We start from the raw sequence: 19,562 nt of genomic DNA, 5'->3' as shown, positions 1-19,562 counted from the left end.
TCATTATACAACCTGTTGTATAATGACAAATAAACTTCCTTGTATCCTTGTATCCTTGTATCCTTGTATATCAATAGCGTCCGTTTATACACAGAGACACATTTGAGCAGAAAATGCACTTTAGTTTTTAAACACTGGAACACAGAGTGAAGACGCATCATCCTGCCAAGTTTCAGCAAAAACAGCCCAGTGGTGTCTGGGATACCATCGTCTTTTGCATACAGGTGGACAATGTCTGATCCAGGATCACATTTAGCACCTTACTGGCAGACAGTGTGCATGCAGCTTCAACAGGCTACGATGACTAACACACACACACACACACACCTACCTACCTTAAGGACCTGCAAGAAGAGTGGAGAGCCCAACAAAGAGCTGTTTTTAGTGAAATGAGGCATAACCTTGGATATGACACTTGAACACTGCAGCCCACCGTCACGCTGTAACCTTGGCTGCTTAGCGATGTCGGTATGAATGGCACACCTTACACGGATTAAAAGCCAACCTGCTCCTCACATCTTCACAGACAACAACTCAGCCACAAGCAAATCTTTACTGGGAGCACAGGAGGTGTCAGGCTGCTTGAGTAAATTCTCGGCTGCAGAGGGAGTCTCTATAGCGCTCCTGTCTTTCTGTCATCATGGAGGTTGTAGATAAAATATGTGCTGTTCTTGGCAGGAAATCTCTTTGTGCATGTGACACATCCATGTATTCATATTGTATATTTAACTGGGGGATCCTGTGCTGTTGTTACGTGCAGCTATTAGCAGCCACATTTATATGCACGGATGAATAACATCCGCTCTTAGCGTGGTTTCTAGGCGGCTTTGGTTTGACACCACGGAAACGTCAAAGCTTAGCTGGCAGAGCAGATATCCGCGGACGGGCATATTCTGGTTTATTTGAGGCAACAGGGCCTCTGTTGCAGCAGTTATCAAATGCTAAAAATCTTATTTAAATTAATCAAGAACCCCTTAGTTCAGAAGTAATTAATATGACATTCAGCCGTGTTGCAGAAAGCCACTTTCTAAGACATGATAAACTATTCTGAATTAATCCCTTTTCTCCGTCTGGGACAGTGTCTGGGGAACTGCCTGAGTTGTAGCCTCAGAGGCTGTTAGGCTGTAATCATTAGCAACTGATATTAATGTTAGCAAGAGATTTCCAGCAACTGCTTTTGCCTCTGCTAGATACCTTGTTGTCCAAATCATATCTGCTTGTAACAAGACGGTGATGGTGAGCTGCCAGCTGATAAACTGACAGAATCCCAATGCAAAAGCACAGACATTCTTTTTCAGATGGACACACTGTTACTCTCCTCAGCTGTTGTCCAAGAGCTGAGGTCTTCCAATAAAGCTGCCAGATATTGTATTCCATCACCTGAAAAGTTTACCAGTTCATTTTACAAACTGCTGTTAAGGATGCGCAATAATATCAACACGGCCGAAATGAAAATTTTTTTTTCCCATAGTGTTGTCAGTATTGATATTGAGTTGTACAGTACACTGCAAAAACTCAAAATCTTACCAAGATTATTTGTCTTATTTCAAGTCAAAAATGTCTTATTCCTAGTCAAAATCTCATTGCACTTAAAATAAGACATGATCACCTCAGAAGTAACTTGTTTTTAGACAACTGTCTCCTGTTTCAAGTGAAAATTTGCTTGAAACAAGTGAAAATTTGCTTGTTTCATTAGCAAAATGTGTTTCTTGTTTCTAGCTAATTTTCACTTTTTCCACTGGCAAATTTTGCCAATGAAACAAGCAAATTTTCACTTGTTTCAAGTGAATTTTCACTTGAAACAAGTGAAATGGTCTAAAAACAAGTTACTTCTGAGGTGATCATGTCTTATTTTAAGTGTAATGAGATATTTTGACTAGAAATAAGACATTTTTGACTTGAAATAAGACAATAATAAGACTAATAATCTTGGTAAGATTTTGCATTTTTGCAGTGTACGCTTTCTTTTTAGATGTTCCCTGTGGACAGAGATTATATTTTATTTATTTGTTTTTGCGACTTGTGAAATAATTCAGATTTGCCCTGATTGAGGCTGTTGTCACGACTGTCTCAGGGAGAGCACCGTCCGAATTTGTTTGAGTAGGATGAATCTTACATCTTACCTACGCTTGAAAGTTACATAAAAATAAATGTTATGTTTGACGTAACTTGAAGTAGTTTTCATCCACATTTTGAAAATAATTGTAATTTATGTATGCATTTGCCAGTGGGCCATCACGATAAGAATAGGCATAATAATATGTTAATTACAACTAGGTGGAAAAAAAAAAAAAAAAAATATATATATATATATATATATATATATATATTGGTATGGGCATTGGCAAAAAGTTGGAAAAAAATCACAATATTGCCAAAAAAAAAAAAAATCCAATATTGTGCATTTCTACCTGCTGTTCACCCTGAATCAATCGTCCATATTTGCTGTGAAGTTTAAAAAATGCCATCTTCTTGGCCTTTATTCTCATATTTTCTCCTCACTATACACTGTTACATCACGCTCAAACCGAAAGCGTCACATTGATTTTGGAGCATCAAAGCCCCACGCTATTCACACACCACGCATCGTTAGGGCAACGCACATAGCTGTCAAAACAGCAGCAGGCTGAGCACGTGGGGCTTGCACTTGCATTACACTGTGTCAAAACATGGGTGCGGGCGCGTCCGACAGTGTGCGGCTGGAGCGAGCGTCACCGTCATGCGTTTTGATGGACGAAGGCTCAAAACAAGGCTGGATTTACGGCTTGGCAACCTGATGTGAACGGTGCTGTTTGAACATGTTCAAGGAGCACAGGAGTGTTTTGTTTTCAGCAGCGCATCGAGACTCCGAGACTCCAACTCCTTACTGCTCATCACTCTCAATAAAAAGTCATTAAATACCATTAAAGCTTCATCATAAAATACAGTGTCTTATTTTAAAGTTGATCATTAGTCCGCTTAGTGGATATCAGTGCCTGCCAAAGGAGGACTATGAAAAGGAAAACAAGAGGAAGGTAGCTTGCTTCCTTTCTTTCTTTTCTTCTGTCTTTCATGCCTCCATCCGCCCCCTCTTTCTACATATTCCATAGACTTCCACCTCTCCTCTCTTGTCGCCGGTCCACTTTGGCTTCTGCAGTGTTGATTGCATAACAACGGGGAGCTTATATTCAAATAGGAAGCGATCAGACGTCAGTTGCTGCCCACATCACTGGCTGACTGAATGACCGTTATGAAAGCATGCATGGTGCTGCTTTTACATTTCAGCCGTACACACTGGCAGTTGTTGAAATTCACAACAAAGCCACTTATTCTGTTATTTTTGCAAAGCCTCCCTCAAAGCAGCAGCCAAGTCCTGATTCACCTGCAACTGTAGTCGTTTATCATCGACAAGGCAAGCAGCCTGTGACAAAGTGCCATGAAGAGAAATAACTGCTCTTTAAAAAAAAATTCTTTAGCGTGAAAAGGTAATAAGCCGTTTGAATCGTACCCCTCCCAGCGTGTGATGCTGAGAATATACCATCTATTTCCCTCCTGTTATGTGAATTGGTGTGAAGCTGTTCTCAGCTGCAGAGTATAATTTGAATATATTTACCCTTGAATCAAAGACTGATGGATGATGAGAGGTGGGAACTCGCATGCATCTCCAGCCCCCACCCCCCACCCCGCCCCGCCACCCCCTCCCTCACGCACTACAATGTGGATACCCAACCCAAGCCCATTGTAACCCATCGGGACCTGAGGGTCAGGCCGGGTCCGGTCAAGGCGTTATTTTAGTGAAACCAATGTAAAATAAAATGAAAAAAAAAAGGACCTTCTGTCTGTTCTGGGAAACTTCCTGTATAGTGCTGAAGTTTACGTGACGACACTGAAGGCAACACGTAGGCTATTTCAGGCGGTAAATGTAACCTGGTGGTGGAGGACAAACAAAATCTCAGGCTCGGGTTGGGTTTGGACACTCACAAAAAAAAAAAAAAAACAAACGCCTGTTGGGTTCAGGTCGGGATCGGTTGCTATCTCTCAGACTCGGGTCGGGTTCGGACAAAAATATATGTCCCGATCTACACTCAAGCACACACACATGCACACACTGCAGGTATAAAGAGGCAAGGTCACAGATAAGGGTGTTATGTACGGATACGGAGTGATGTAACTGCTGTTTGGAAGGTGGGTTTGGATGGCTGTGTGCATTTCCGTGCCTGCGGGTACACTGTATAAATAAAAGCACCAGTATGCTAAATACAATTATGCAGATGTCTCTTCCTGTACATGACCAAGCTGTTATCAACACAGTAATGAATAAACATATCCCACTGAACAGTTTTATGTCGATTCAATATGTCAGAGGTCTAAATGGCTTTAGACATCAAGGGCTCTATTTTCCCGGCGCAGGGCAGGGTGGCGCTGTGAGGCGAACCCCGCGTAGAGCTATTTTCGACCAGCGCAACCCGAGGGCCGCACAGTTTTGTATTTTGGCAGACTGAGGTGTGCTGAGATGGGAGTGGCGGCGCAGCAGGGGGAGGTGTCAACAGATTCAGCTCGGCACGGTGACATTTTCGTGCCAAAAGGCTTCGCCGAGATGCGCCCAAAGCTCGCCGTCTGAAACCATGTCTACTTTGGCTGACAGGCACGCAGTGCGCACACGTCACCAAAACCTCACAATCAGCACAAACGGTGCCAATCTCCTTTGATCTGACATCAGTTGTGACGGGACAGTCGATATGGAGATAAATTTATGTGGTATAGTGTTTTTTGTGAGTATTTCTTGCATTGTTAATGTGCTTGACATTCCGGAAACCTGCCCGTGAGGTTTTGGTGACGTGTGCACACTGCGCGCCTGTCAGCCAAAGTTGCACTACACCAGCTCCGCTCCGCCTGCGGCAGTAGACCTCCTTGTCAATTGTGTAAATGTTCATTATGCATTCGTGCAGCGCATTTTAAAGGCGAGGACAGGGGCTCATTTGATTGGTTTAAAGTGAATCGGCTGTGTCAAACCCACTCCACGCCCTCTCTCCTCCCTTGCGCCGGTAGGGGGAACGGTGGAGTACTTGGGCCACCGAGCACGGCGTTCTAAAATTGCAAAATCCACTTGGCCACACCCAGTTGTCGAAGCACAGCTGCACTGCGCCCCGCCTCACCCGGTCTGCAAAACTAGAGCCCCTAGGCTAAACCTGGGCCACAGAGGGTTTAAGTCTTTGAAACCTATGCAAATTCACTTGATTTCTTTCAAAAACACTGGAGAGGGCAATTAGCAAATTAGCAAGGAATTACTCAAAAAGCAGCAAGAAATTAGTAAAAAAAAAAATAAATAAATGAAAAATTATTACAGTTATATATTTAAAATTTAATTATAGGATAATTTCCACAAAATTACCCCAGATTACAAAATCAGAGCGTGCACATGGACTCCTGAGATTCAAAAGCATAAAAGTGAAAGTTTAGCAGGCATCTGTAGCTACTGAGATAAAATTACCTGGTACATTTGAACTTCTGGTGCACATGTTTGATATTAACAGTTGCATAACTTAAATGTACAGTTATACATTTATTGCTCGGTCTAAAACTGGGCTAAATGATGGTTAACGAATAGCTGAAACATTTAAATGATGTCTGGCGCTCAGTAGGATCTTGGCTCAGATCGACTAAAATGGGCTCAAAGGGAGCTCACACACACTGCAGCTAAATACAGTTGTAATTCCTCAGTGGAGTGCTAGTTAATCCTGCAAAGGTCGCACACAGTTCAGTTCTAAATGAGAGCATTTTATAACCGGGCTCACGCTCAGCAGAAAGATTCAGGTTTAGGTATTAACTCCTTAAGGTATTAACTTTTGAGTGCACATTTAGTTAGTCTGAGGTGTGTGAATCAGAGCTGCACTGGGTAACTGCACAAAAAGTGCAACACTTGATATCTCAAACAGAGGGAGAAACTGAGTCCAGTTTTGAAGTTCTGGCCCTTTACTTGAGTATTTCCATGTAGTGAGACTTCTCCTGTACTAGCTACAGTTCACAGGGAAATCTTATACTTTTACTGTACTGCATTCACCTGCCGGCTGGAGTTACTAATTACTTTAAGTTTTTTCATGTAAAACATCAATAGTGATGCTTTGCTAGAGTATAAACTAGCCAACAGCATATGAAGCAGTTAGAGCTGCAACATTAAAATATTTCTTACAGATTAATGCATCAATAATGATCTCTTTTCACAATGATTGCCTTTAGTTTTCATACTGAACTACATTTTACTGATAATACTTCTGTATCCTTACGTAAGTGCCATTTGTAATGCAGGGTTTCACTTTAAATGGAGCATTTGTCTATTATTATATTGCTGCTTTTAATAATAAATAAAGAATTAGAGGACACTGTCTACCAATACAGGCTTATTAAATGGCATTATCTTTGTTCATTTTAAAGAATGGGCGAATAACAGACGGTGGTTGTAGTTACATATAATAATTGCTAACATTTTGGCCACAGGAGGATAGCAGAATGCAGCGGGTGTTTTGAGTCATCACTGTGAAGCTGTTTGCTAAGAGAGTTGCATGAAATTCAAAGTGATGTAGGATCAAAATAAAGTCTCTCCAAATGAAGTATAGGAAAAAGGCTGTTTTTTATCTAAAGTTAACAGACTAACGGACGCTTTGGGTTAGTGCTGAAAATACTGTCTCGAGTGGCATGGGCAGAATCTATACTTGTCTGAGGAGCAAACATCGGGCTTGTAGATGTTATTTACAGCCACTGGGTGATCAGGGAGTCGGGTGGCTTGCTCTCCACCTGTACACACACATACACACACACACACACACACACACACACACACACACACTGTAGGGACTGAACTGCAATGTGAACCATGAATTATCACAGTCACTCTCATTCATAAAGACATTAGTCACTCCCCCAAAGTGACAATGTGTTTCAGACCAAAAACAAATGGGAGTGCAGCCACAGCAGTCCCACTTGTTCAAGGCATTTGCTGGGACTTGACATGAAAATGAACACCAGAGCAGATAATTCATATGAAATATCAACTGGCAAATAATAAGGCTACCACAGCAAAGTGTCTGCATGTACTGAAGCTGAAGTGAATATGTGTGTCTTGAGTAGACCGTGCTGACTTTCTTTTTCGTGTTGCCTTTTTATGTGCAAAATTACCTGGTCAAGAGGTTTTATTTTCTGAAGGGAAACTGTGCATTCATTACCATAAACATTAGGTAAAGAAAAGATTATGGGAGAGGAATACGAATCTGTCTCCACTCACAAAATGATGCATCCTAACTCTGCACTTTGGCATTTTCAAAATTACACTAATTTGCACAAGGGATGAACTACAATTATCAAATCAAAATTAGACAACACAATTACTACCGATTGGTCTGTATTTGGAATACACTGCTTGGCATGTGTACCTTGTTATTAGGAGGTTTAACCAAAGAGGAAAAATGGTGAAAATAGTCAGAAACACAAATTGATGTGTTTCATAGGGAAATGTGGTAAAGGTATTACAAATGAATGCAAAGAACTGTTTCAATTCTGATTCATTCACAGGCAAAAGGGTTATGTGTCAGGCGATTAGATGTTAAAAAGGTGATACACCCACAGAGGTGTTGCTATCACAGCCACACTTAAGACCTACTTCTCCTCTTAAAAAGTGAGGGTGGTTACAGATAATAGTGAGCTTCCGGTATTAATAAATCACTGTCAATTTCCTCCCCTGCTCTGTTTTACACACCAGCCATGAAACAGCAGCCAACACACATCCAGGCACAAAGACCAGCAATGTCCTCATCAATCCATTTTTTCATAGCAAATGCTTATCCAGTTTGTATTTGATACAGATCTGGGCCCTTGTGTTACTTTCCTATATATATTTATAATGCACTGGTAATTGTTGCACAAGTGGCATTATAAAAGATGCTAATAGCAGAGAGTAAAAAATACATAAAGTAAAAAAAAAACATAGCAGTAATGTTAAGGAGATGAAAAAAGGCAGAAGAAAGCTAAATTCCTTTTTAAGTGCTAGAATCTCCTGCAACAGGGACTAAAATCATATGGTAAGGCACGTCATACTCCAGTTTGACCTCAGTTCATGTAGAATGTGGGGTGTGGAAACAGCTGTGGGGAAATTATCAGGAATAGAAGAGGGCCCACCAATATAGTCATTATGGCTCATATTCAGTGTTACAGTTTTTTAAACAAGCGAAAAAGAAATTTGCCAGTGGGACAGTCCCTCTTGTTCCCAGTGCAGTTTCACTTGTGTCAGGACATTTTCTGGGAACAAACATGAATTTGTTGAAACAAGGCAGAATAAGACAGATCAGCCCACTAAGATCATGAAAATGACTCTTGATTCAAGATAACTGCAGAAACAAGGTGATTAGCTTTGGGAAAAAAGATGAAACTATCGCATCCAACTGGAAGATTTTGTACCACGTTTGAAGAAAAACAAGATTTTAAGGCTGAATATGAGGCTACTTGATACCTTTTCCAGTGTTTTGTTACCATAAGGCACTTTAGATAACAGTGTCCTCCAAATGGCATGGAGTAAAAAATGGGGGCATGGAGACAAAGACCAGAGATTTGAAGCATCCTTCTCTAGAGACTTCCTTTACAGCACAGTTGCAGCCACCATGCTGTGAACAAGAAAAACTACCGCCGCTCTGACTGATGGATTGTGGGTGTGCTTGATCTGTATATGACTTTCTAAAATGAATCCGCACAGCTTTTCTCCTGAGACTTTGAGTTGGCAAAAGTTTTTCCTCTTCATACGATCAGGTTAATGAGGAATTTTGAACTTGAGCAACATTCAATTATATTTGTTTGAAGTTCATTCTTATGGATTACGCTGCTTGATTATATCATGTACTGCAGTATACAAAATACGTGGAGAGGAATGGTGATGAGCTGAAGGTACAGAATGAGTGTTCATGACCAGAAGGTTGCAAATTTGACTCTCTGGACCAGCTGGGAATTTCTGGGCTGCACAAGCAAATCAGTAACTCTCTCCTCTACCTCAACAACTATATTGTGGGTGCCCTTGAGCAACAAACTAAACCTGAAGAGCTGCTCACCCAGTAACAGTAGAAAATCGTGATACACAAAGACGAAAGTGTAAGATGAACAAGTTCAGTGGTGATAGGCTTTTCTTGGAGTATTACAGTTAAAGACATAACGGGAGACATCTTACAAACACCATGACTGACACTCAAAGCAACAAAAAGTGAAGTGGCCTTGTCTGCTGAACCACCATGACACAACACCTTTCTCATTTTTCTGCTTTTCTGATCCCGTACAGAGGTATGATAAGGCTAGCATCTAAAGAAAAGGATCAACTCAGAAAATGTCAAGTTGAAGCTGTAATCTAATTTTAATGTAAACTAATTTTAATTTCACTATACAACCTGTTGTATAATAACCAATAAACTTCCTTGTATCCTTGTAATCATGGGACTGTGAGTCTTTAGTTGGATAAAATCTGGGTCAAACTGTATTTTGCAAATAAGGCAAATAAGTGGTTGTGGTTAGAAATATCTAAACATGTTCATATTAATGAAAAGTAGAGGTACGTGTTAGACCACACACCCCCATCTAAGCAGATTCTTGTTGTTTGTCCCATAGGTGGAAAGACTGAAACCTCAGATCACAACAATAATTCTTACACAGCACATCTCATGTCTTGTGACTGAAGTAAAAGTGAAATTAAGGTAACACTCATTTGGCTGAAAACTCCCTGAAACCAGACGGGAAACAGTTTGAGAGCCACTGCTGTGAACAAAAATGTACAGGTTCCATCTTTGCAATAGCCAATATCTGTCCACCGAGGGCAGCCAAAAGAAAGGTTCCCAAATGATTGCTCTGGGCTTATATCAGTGTGCAGATAAAAGTGTAAGATACATGCTTAAAAAATCCTTCAGGTTTGTTTTATCATGCTTGCAGGATCAGATGGGTGGGGTTTACTGCATCAGTTCAGATAAGAGAAGTCATCAGTCTTAGGAATGTCTGGTAAACTACCTGTCAAACACTATAAACTTTCTGACAGTCCTGCTCTAACAGTCATCAAATTGTGCTTTGTAGGAAACACCACTGATCTAAAAGTAGATTAACGCTGAGGATTATTTTCAGCTGCACACATTCCTACTGTAAGCCAATTTTCTTTGTGTCACAGCAATCAAAGTTCACGTTAAGACCATATGAAAGCCAAATCACCGAGAGAAGGGCTTTGAGATAAGATCTGGAAACAGATCTATGAAAAGAAGAATTGATGTTGTGCCTATTGTTGAAGGGTGTAGGAACAACCCATCTTGGAGGAAGCTGACACAGAACTTCCCCCATCAGATCAATCCCTCCCTAGCAGCTGAGACCAACAAAAGGCACCCTTTTTCACCTTTTTGGAGCCCAAAGGTCTCCAACGTCTTCACTCCCCACGTAGAGCTGGACTGGCATTCGTCAGTTACGGCATGCGAAACATCTTTGGATAAACATTTTCAACAACACCTTGAATTCCAGCTAGCCATCAGCAGCGAGCTTCAGTAAGATTGCTAGTCAGGATCAAAGATCTTCTAACCAAACGGACACAGATAACACTTCACAAGCCTCAGCAAAGGTTAGGTGGATGTTGTGATAGAAAGGAGATCTATGCAGCCATCTAATCTAGGAAATATGTCATGCCAGATGTCTTTCTACTTGTTAGGATTCGGCGAACTTGGATGTAATGTATTACTTAATTCCAGTTTGGCAATGTTTAATAGACACTGCATCCTGCCTCAAGAGGAGACTGCCCATGTGGTACTTCTGGCCATAAATTTGACACTTAGAGGACGGCCCCCAAGTTAGCAGATAACTGAAACATATCTGATTGGCCAAGTAGTCCCATCCAGGAGGGTCCCCCAAAAAGGGTTAAAACCACCATGCACCTGAGAATCAACAGAGAGAGTTCGAGAGTCCATTTTCCATCCGAAAGCGCAGCGTCTCGAGCTCAGGCTCTGCTGTCACTTTGCTGACCGCAACTTCCTCCCAGGACTCCGCTGCTATTGTCCAGTCTTCTCCTACCGACCAACCTTGGCCACCGCTCCGCAACTCCACAAGAAGTTATCTCCAGGCATAAGCAAGTATCTCTCCAGCACACTTTGCTTACGTTCCTGGTGTTCATTTAACTCGTAGTGCAAATCTATAATTGGCCCACGTTCTCCCAAGACAGACCTAAATTAACATTCAGAACTATGCATGCCTAAGTACGAACTACCGAGGCCTATCCAAGCGAGTATCCTACCAGGGAGTAACCACAAGGCAGGTTTTTGGTATTTACTTGTACTCAAACTTCATCCATACTGGAAACTAATCTCCACAAAGCTGTTGTCTAAGCTTCTGTTTCCATGCTGTTTGGATGGTTAACAGATACTTAAAAAGTCTAAATATGGCCCAATATCCCTTCATTTTTTTTTACTGTCCAATGAGTTTTTTTTGTTTTTTTTTTTTTTTTGCCAGATTCCCTATGTTTATAAAAGACACAACCTGCAAGGCAGCTGTACAACATGATTAGAGAATGTAAGCTTCCCACCCTGAGTGTGATGTCGGAGCAAAATGGCCGCTGTGTGAATATGGACTATACCCTGTCAAACTCTGTCGGCAGAGGGAATTAAAACTCCAGTTGAAAGTCAAACTCTTGTTCATGTCCCTTGAGAAGTGAACCTAAAAGTTCATTTTGGACTGCAGGTAGTAACCAGAAGGACAGAGGTTTAATCATTGCAACAGGTATGTTTCCTTAAGCACCACTGACCTTCTGTCAACACATTATTAATTACAGCATGTGTAATAATGATATGATGATTAATGAAATACAAAACATCTGATGTATGCCAGCCTTTGCACGCCATTTAAAATCAAGCCAACACCTGTGATGAGGCCTCTCAATCTGGATACATTCACAACAAGTGGTTGATTAAACTGCCATTGGTTTAATTCACAACAAGAAATCAATCTCTCCCTTTTTCAAACACAAAGAAAAAAAAAAAAAAAACTCAAACCAATCACTTTAACTAATCATCACCCTGTGTCTGCCTAACAGGCATGTTTCTGTTGTCTGTGTATCTCTATGTGCTTCTTTTCCTTTGCCTCCATCTATTAGTATTCTGACTAACATAACCTCACGTCTCTGATGCCATGAGAGGGAAAATAAGAACAGATTAGGGCCGACACAATGGAACACTGACGTATCCGGGTGGCAAGTTTGCATTGGCAAGACTCAGCTAATCTGCTGCTCTGCATGTAAAGAGGGTGGGATGACCGGCATCTCCCCACACCACTCCTCGCAGCCCTACACTCCTTCTGCAGCCTTCTCCATTGTTGAATTTGAATGGGTTGACATCCCTAAACCCCCTAACCAGCAAAAACCACAAAAACAAGCAATTTTGTCTGGTATTAAGTCTTCAAACCTTCAAAAAATGGACTTAAGTGAAAAAAAAAATCTCCCAGTGGATTGAGATAATGGGATACTTTCTCATTTCCAATGCTAATCATCTTGCTTCAAGAATTTTCTTGAGTGAGCTGTCATTTTCTTAATGCAAGTGATGTGAGCTAACTTATTCTGCCTTGCCTCAAGATATTTAGTCTTATTCACCGAAAATTACCAAAACAAGTGATCCTCCATCAGAAACTAATGCACTTTTCTTGCCCCATGGACTGAATTATTTTAGCTTGGTTTATGAAAAGTAAGATTTTAAGATTGAAAATGAAGAGCTATCTAGAAAGCTCTCTCTGAAAAAACCTACTTGTACCGACTGGCATTTGCACAATATTTTTTTATAATGTATACCCAGACGTTCTAGTGTTGTTCTTTGTTCTTCGTTTTGTTTCCCCAGTGTGCAGGTCTGTACACTCCTTTCAGTTTTGGTCGCTCTGTTTGTGGAACATTTTATTTGTCGATGAAAACAGCATCTCTGCACAAACTGATGCTACTTGACATGTATTTGTACATAGCCCTTATGTGGGTGTTGTCTACACAGGGTGATGCACTATGATTGGCTGATCACAAGGAGATATCTGTGTCCGGAAACTCAGTCATACATCATCATCGGCAGTGTAGCCGATAGTTCAAGAGAGACCAATCTACAAACAAGACACAAAAACATTTTTAAAAATGATAATATTAGAGAAAAGCATCCTCCATCCTCCTGGCATGATGTGTTTAATGACTTCACAGACCACCACTGTCTATAATGCCTCCACTTTTGCCTCTTTGTAGCAGGCCAGTTATTACGACCTCCTCCACCGTCACCATATTTGTTATTGTCAGAAACGTTGGACTCTGAGCTGCCCTCTAGTGGATTTATTGCTTAACATCCATGCCAACATGAAGAACACATGAAAGTATGAGGGCAGTGACGTTTGAGGACAGTTAGATTTGAAACATAGGTAACACAGGTTGTACGTAAAGGAAGCATAAATGAGCCTTTAAGTGTGTCTCTATGTTTGAGGAATCCAGGGTTGAAGCGTGTTTTGGGAAAATCCTTTCCTGTTTCTTGGACTCTTCAGGTACATGCGGGATGACTATGCTCTACTGTCTGCTTTGCTTTTTCTTGAAGTGATAGTTTAGAATTTTATGTTTGTGCCATAAAATAGTGCCACCATTTTGGAAGTCACAGGGCTTAAAGGACCACTGAAAGTGAAACCAAAACAAATGTGTGTTGTTGTACATGCTGCAGAACAATTTTTCCCAGATTTGTGCTTCCTCTCAAAATCATGGTGTCTGGATAATGACAAGCTTTCAAGGCTTCCCTGAGATGTTTGCACTCTTTGTAGTCTGATTGTTCAAACTCAGCAACACATGCAACGCCCTCAAGATCATGCAGGGAGAAAGACAACTCCAGCTGTTCTGCCTAAAGGTTAAGATGGCTGCTGTTCCTGTCGGGTCAGGCTGAGATACAGTAGGACACAAATTTTGAGTACGTGGGTTGGGCTTTGGGTTGGCTTTTTAGTCTCAGGTTTCAGATTTTTACATTTGTAACAGCACAACAGAGAAAACAACTAAACCATGCAAAACATGGGAGGCAAAGTTTAATAAGACTACACTGCAAAAACTCAAAATCTTACCAAGATTATTTGTCTTATTTCAAGTCAAAAATGTCTTATTTCTAGTCAAAATATCTCATTACACTTAAAATAAGACATGATCACCTCAGAAATAACTTGTTTATAGACAACTGTCTCTTGTTTCAAGTGAAAATTTGCTTGAAACAAGTGAAAATTTGCTTGTTTCATTGGCAAAATTTGTTTCTTGTTTCTAGCTCATTTTCACTTATTTCAAGTGAATTTTCACTTTTTCCACTGGCAAATTTTGCCAATGAAACAAGCAAATTTTCACTTGTTTCAAGCGAATTTTCACTTGAAACAAGTGAAAATTGTCTAAAAACAAGTTACTTCTGAGGTGATCATGTCTTATTTAAGTGTAACGAGATATTTTGACTAGTAATAAGACATTTTTGATTTGAAATAAGACAAATAATCTTGGTAAGATTTTGCGTTTTTGCAGTGTAAAAAATATCTTGACACATGGATTGATAAAAAGAAAGAAGAATTGTTCAAGTTGATCATTTAAATCTAAGGTGCTACATAATCGACTGTAAGCCTACACGTAATGAGCAGTCTGAGGACAAATTTGTACAAATGATGGGTTTTACTGATGATGCTCCTCCACAAGTAGTCAGATATTGTTTCTCTCTCTGGGCTGAATTTCTATTTGATCCATCTTCCTACCTTTCCTCCCTCTTCTTCTTTCCTTCCTTCTCCTCCTGTGAACTGAAACCTCGGTCTCCTCCTGTCTGTCCCTTGCATTCTGTATTTCCCATTTCTCTCACACTCCTCTGTCTTTCCTTTGTCTTGTCCTAATATACATATTTCATATTTCATAATCCATATTTATGCAAGCAACCATGACAGAGTAGTAACAAGAAGTATAAGTAATCCATACTCTGGCCCATATTTCCTGTCCATAGAGTTTAATGTGTTAAAATTGTAAAGCCCATATGTTTGTACAACCCCACAATTGTTTAGAGTCTATTTTATGGCTTTTATTGTTGCATTATTGCTCATTTTATATTCGATTTTCACGGTTATGTCCCCCTCCTTCCCCCATTGTAGCCTATTACTTTTGTGGCTGCCACAACCTCATTTTCCCACCGGGATCAATAAAGTTTCATCTTGTTCTCTCTCTCTCTCTCTCTCTCTCTCTCTCTCTCTCTCTCTCTTTCTCTGCCTCTCTTTCATTTCTTTCGGTCTGTCTTCATATCTCTAACTGAGATCAGAGGTTAATAACTTTTCACACTTCCTCCTCATATTGCCAGAGTTCAGATAACAACGGAAATGATTGGAGGGTTTTTTTTTTTTTTTTTTTTTTTTTGACATGACAGAAATTGTAAACCTGTGCAGGTTTAGACCCGTGTGCAGCTTTTATACTCCTGCCTTGCTGTCTTGCGAGGGAGCGCGAGTGCCTCCTTTGTCCTTGGCGATGCCTCAAATTATCTGCCACCATTTCCGCATGGCGTGAACACGGTGGTCAGAACAGGTTGACGTTATAAACATATAGCGAGGCGGGCTGAAATGGGCTCTCTTTGTGCCGTACAGCAAATCATAGGTTAAATGGCAATCTCGCCCAATAAGAGTGCAGCTGATTGCTTTGCAGGGCTTTGTGCGATGCTGTCGAGTGGCCGAGAGAATAGCAAAAACCCTACTGTGGCCGCTCTCGACCTGAGGACTCGTCCGCAGAACAGCCTGTCCTCTCAATTACTCAGATAAGTATAAAATGAAGGTGTAGAGGAGAGGAGGACGAGAGAAAAGGAGAATTAGGAGGCAAAGAGGAAAGAGAAGGATAAAATAAAGTGTGGCCAGGGAAAGGAGAAAACAGTAAGAATGCAAGAATGGAAAGGAAAGGAGGAATCTGTGGAAGGGAGAATAGGGAGGAAGATGCAAAGGAAGGAAATAAAAGGCAGAGGAAATGAGGAGAACAGAGAGGAGGAGAGTTAAGACGAGGGCGGTGCTGAAGAGGGATGGGGGAGAGGAGAGGAGAGAAGTGCAGGAGATAAGGCAGAGCTTATTGCACTGTGCAGTGGATCTCCGACTACTTTTTTTCTTGGGCACACCAGAGCTCGTTTCCTCAGTTTGCAGTGACATGGCAACTCCTCTAACGATTAAAAACAACCTCAACAGCCCTGTGCTCCGGCGCTGAGGGGCAAAAGAAGCAGGCACAGCCGCCGAGGATGAGAAAATGGCAGACAAAGTGGCCCGGACTAGCGAGCTAGTGAGCGGTTCTCAACATGAGATCCACAGCAAAATGAGCAGCAGTTTAATTTCACTATAATTTCACTTAAGAGATATCATCCCCGTCATAAGATGTGTAAGAATGATGTGCAAAAGTCTGCAGCTCTTTATTCCAACCAAACTCTTTGCCAGATGATTTCACTGATTATATCCTCTCAGGTTGGGGTTGTGCTAAATCTCAGTCTTTACAAGCCATTTTGTCTCATACGTAATCTTATTTATTTATTTATTTTTTCAAATGAGAAAAAAAAAAATCTGCCAGTGGGCTGAGATAATCCCACTTGCTTCCAATGCAGTTTCACTTCAGGATTTTTTTTTCTGTGGGGAGTATATATATCTGTTGAAACAAGGCAGAATAAGGCTGATCAGCCCACCAGGATCAAGGAAATGACACTTGATTTAAGAAAATGGGAAGCAGTGGATTTTGTGAGGAAAAACAAGATTTTTAAAACTGAATGAGATTAAATGACTTGTTAAGATGGAGATTTTTTTTTTTTTTTTCCAGTGGGGCATTTTGATATGAAAACCTGCAGACTCTCGGCCCTCCAATGGCCCCAGTGAATGATCCTGTTCATGCAGAGCATTTTGGTGTTGAATAGGTGTTGTTTGGATGGCCTGCACAAGCACTGAAAAAAAAAAAAAAAAAAAAAAAAAAAAAAAAGTAAAGTGCAAATTGAGATGTGTGCAAATGTCCATCGGTGCTGCATGTATTGTTTTGTGAAACTGGGGTGTAAATCTTCCTCCTGATATTAAATCCAAACCATTTCCAGAACTTTTTTTATTTGATTTTATTTTATTTTGTTGTTGTTGTTATTATTATTATTATTATTATTATTATTATTATTGTTATTATTATTATTATTATTATTATTATTATTATTATTTATTTTTTGGGGGGTTTACTGTGGCATAATTTGAGGTGAAGATTTTGTGCCTTCTTTGTTGAACTTCCTGCCACACGTCAGCGTCCATCAAATCCTTTCTTCATTCTCTCAGCTGTAAGCCCCGCTGAACTCACTGTGGAGACACGGCTCATCATCACTGGAGAATTGTTTTTGTATTATGCTCCCCTGTGCTTTTTTTGGCACTCGCACTTTGATATTTCATTGATATTTACTGTCATTTTACTAGCACGGTATTCATACATGGAAGAGTGGTTTGTAGTTTATTGCTTCGGTTTGTTTTATGTGTTTTATGTGTCTCTATATTGGTTTTTGTCTCCTAAGTTGCTGCATCAATAATGGCCTCCGGAAAGGAATGCAGTCTGAACCAAACTAAACTGAAACGCTGGAAGGTTAGGCTTTCACTCTTACCACTATCATCTACCCGCAGAAAGTGTAGAAAGCAGTGCATTTCAGTATGAAATAAACAACTATTTTTCTATATGGAGGATATGGGGCAAAATTGTATTGAGTTTGGGTCTGTGGCCTAACCTGGGGGTCACAAAAACCCGCAGTAAGTGAGCCAGTTTACGTCTCATTCCACCCGAGAATCAGATTTCCACCTTCGTCGTGCTGCTGTATGTCCATTTGTTTTGTATTATTATTATTATTGTTCATATTTTACATTTGCATTGCTTCTTATTGCTTCATATACACACATGTATTAAATATTCTTTTATCTGTGCACTGAATTGGTCAGGACATCAATAATACATGCTGTCAAACTCGTCCATCCTGCCTCTTTGCTCTCACAAAGATGTCCGTCTGATGCAAGGACATGTCTCGTGCACAACAGATATGACAGTTACAATTTCGATAAAAAAAAAAAAAAAAAAAAAAAAAAAAAAAACTGACATCTCTAGCGGGTGGAATGTGTGTATGTGACTGTGTGTGTAGGAGGTGGGGTGGCGTGTGTCTCTGTGTGTTTGTGTGTGTGTGTGTGTGTGTGTGTGTGTGTGTGTGTTGGGGGGGTAATATGACATCTCGAAATAGGATTTGAATCCTCGATTGCTACCTGCCAAGGGCTCGGTGAGATTACAGAAAGATTAGATTTTACCCATGCTTCAACGAGCTCGCCCCCCCTCTTTTCCCTCGTAATAGGATAGTTTGGGCCATATTTCATTCTCAATTGCCCAGTTCTCACCAAAGACGCATAAACAGAGGAGGTAAAGGAGGGGGAGAGGGGATAAAAAAAAAAAAAAAAAAAAAAAAAAAATCACCATATCGACCGTCAATTTATACGGGGAAATCTTATGATGAGGGGCTTTGGAGCATCACTCAAAGATGAGCTGCGTGTTCCTGATGGGACGATTTTTTTTTTGTTTTTTTATTATTTGAAATGATGGTTTTCAAAGGGAGCGCGGCCGTGATTGATGAGTCATGGTTCATCTTCTGGTGCACAGCCTCCTGAAACACACTTATTAGATATTTGTCATCAAAGTCCTTCTCTGCCCGTCCTCTAATTCCCTTCACGCTCGTCTCAGCAGCGCGCCCTCTCTCTCTGTTGCTCAGAGCTCTCTCTCTCTCTTTCTTTCTCTCTACTGCCGGTGTTCTCGCTCTCTCTCTCCTGTTCTCTCTCTTCACCTCTCTCTCTCTTGCCGACTTTCTCCTGTTTTCTTTTTCTTCTGTTTCTCATGGCTCCATTCCCTCACTGTCAGAAAAACCTTTCTTTCTGTGTTCCGTTCCTCCTTCGTTTCTTTGGTTTTCCCTTTCTTTTACACTCTTCTTTCTCTCTCTGCCTCTCATACACTTTCACTTTCACACTCCTTCTCACTCTAATCTTCATTCTCACTCTTAGATCTACTGTATCTTTCAATCCCTCTTTCATTTCTCTCTCTATCTCTCATTTCACTATGTTCCTGCAATCAGTCTCTCTCTCTCTCTCTCTCTCTCTCTCTCTCTCTATCTCTCTCTCTCCGCCCCTCCCTTCCTCCCTCACACTCACTATCAATTCATTTCAAATTAAAGTGCTTCATTGCCGGAATGGGACATGATACTTATCTCCTGATACAATTTGATATACAACATGGGCTTCACGATATGATACAGCCACAATACAGTGTGACGGACTATCAACACATTGACTTGATAGCATGTGAGCGAATTAAAAAGCGTGTTTACAAAGTGCAGATAATATAATTTGGTTGCTTATGAAAGTGTGACGGCCAAGCTGTTTCATTTGTGATTGATGCAACAGTATAAAATGTAGCAAATGTAACGATTTGTTTTCCTGTCCCATGATATATATGGCCACATTATTGTACCGCCACATTTATACAGCAGCTCATTACGCCCATAGTTACGTTTTAGAGT

The 19,562-nt window shown here is 40.7% G+C and overlaps 1 protein-coding gene across 2 annotated transcripts in view; it reads right to left on the bottom strand.

Annotated features, from left to right (window-relative positions):
• The window catches only part of sgcd (sarcoglycan, delta (dystrophin-associated glycoprotein)), a 182,252-nt gene that overhangs the window by 17,209 nt on the left and 145,481 nt on the right, over positions 1-19,562 (bottom strand). The gene's annotated exons all lie outside the window — the stretch shown is intronic.

This window comes from Myripristis murdjan, chromosome 14, assembly GCF_902150065.1.
Source record: "Myripristis murdjan chromosome 14, fMyrMur1.1, whole genome shotgun sequence".
Lineage (NCBI taxonomy): Eukaryota > Metazoa > Chordata > Actinopteri > Holocentriformes > Holocentridae > Myripristis > Myripristis murdjan.
Note: the sequence above shows the minus strand (reverse complement) of the source record. Positions and strands in the feature narration are given on the sequence as shown.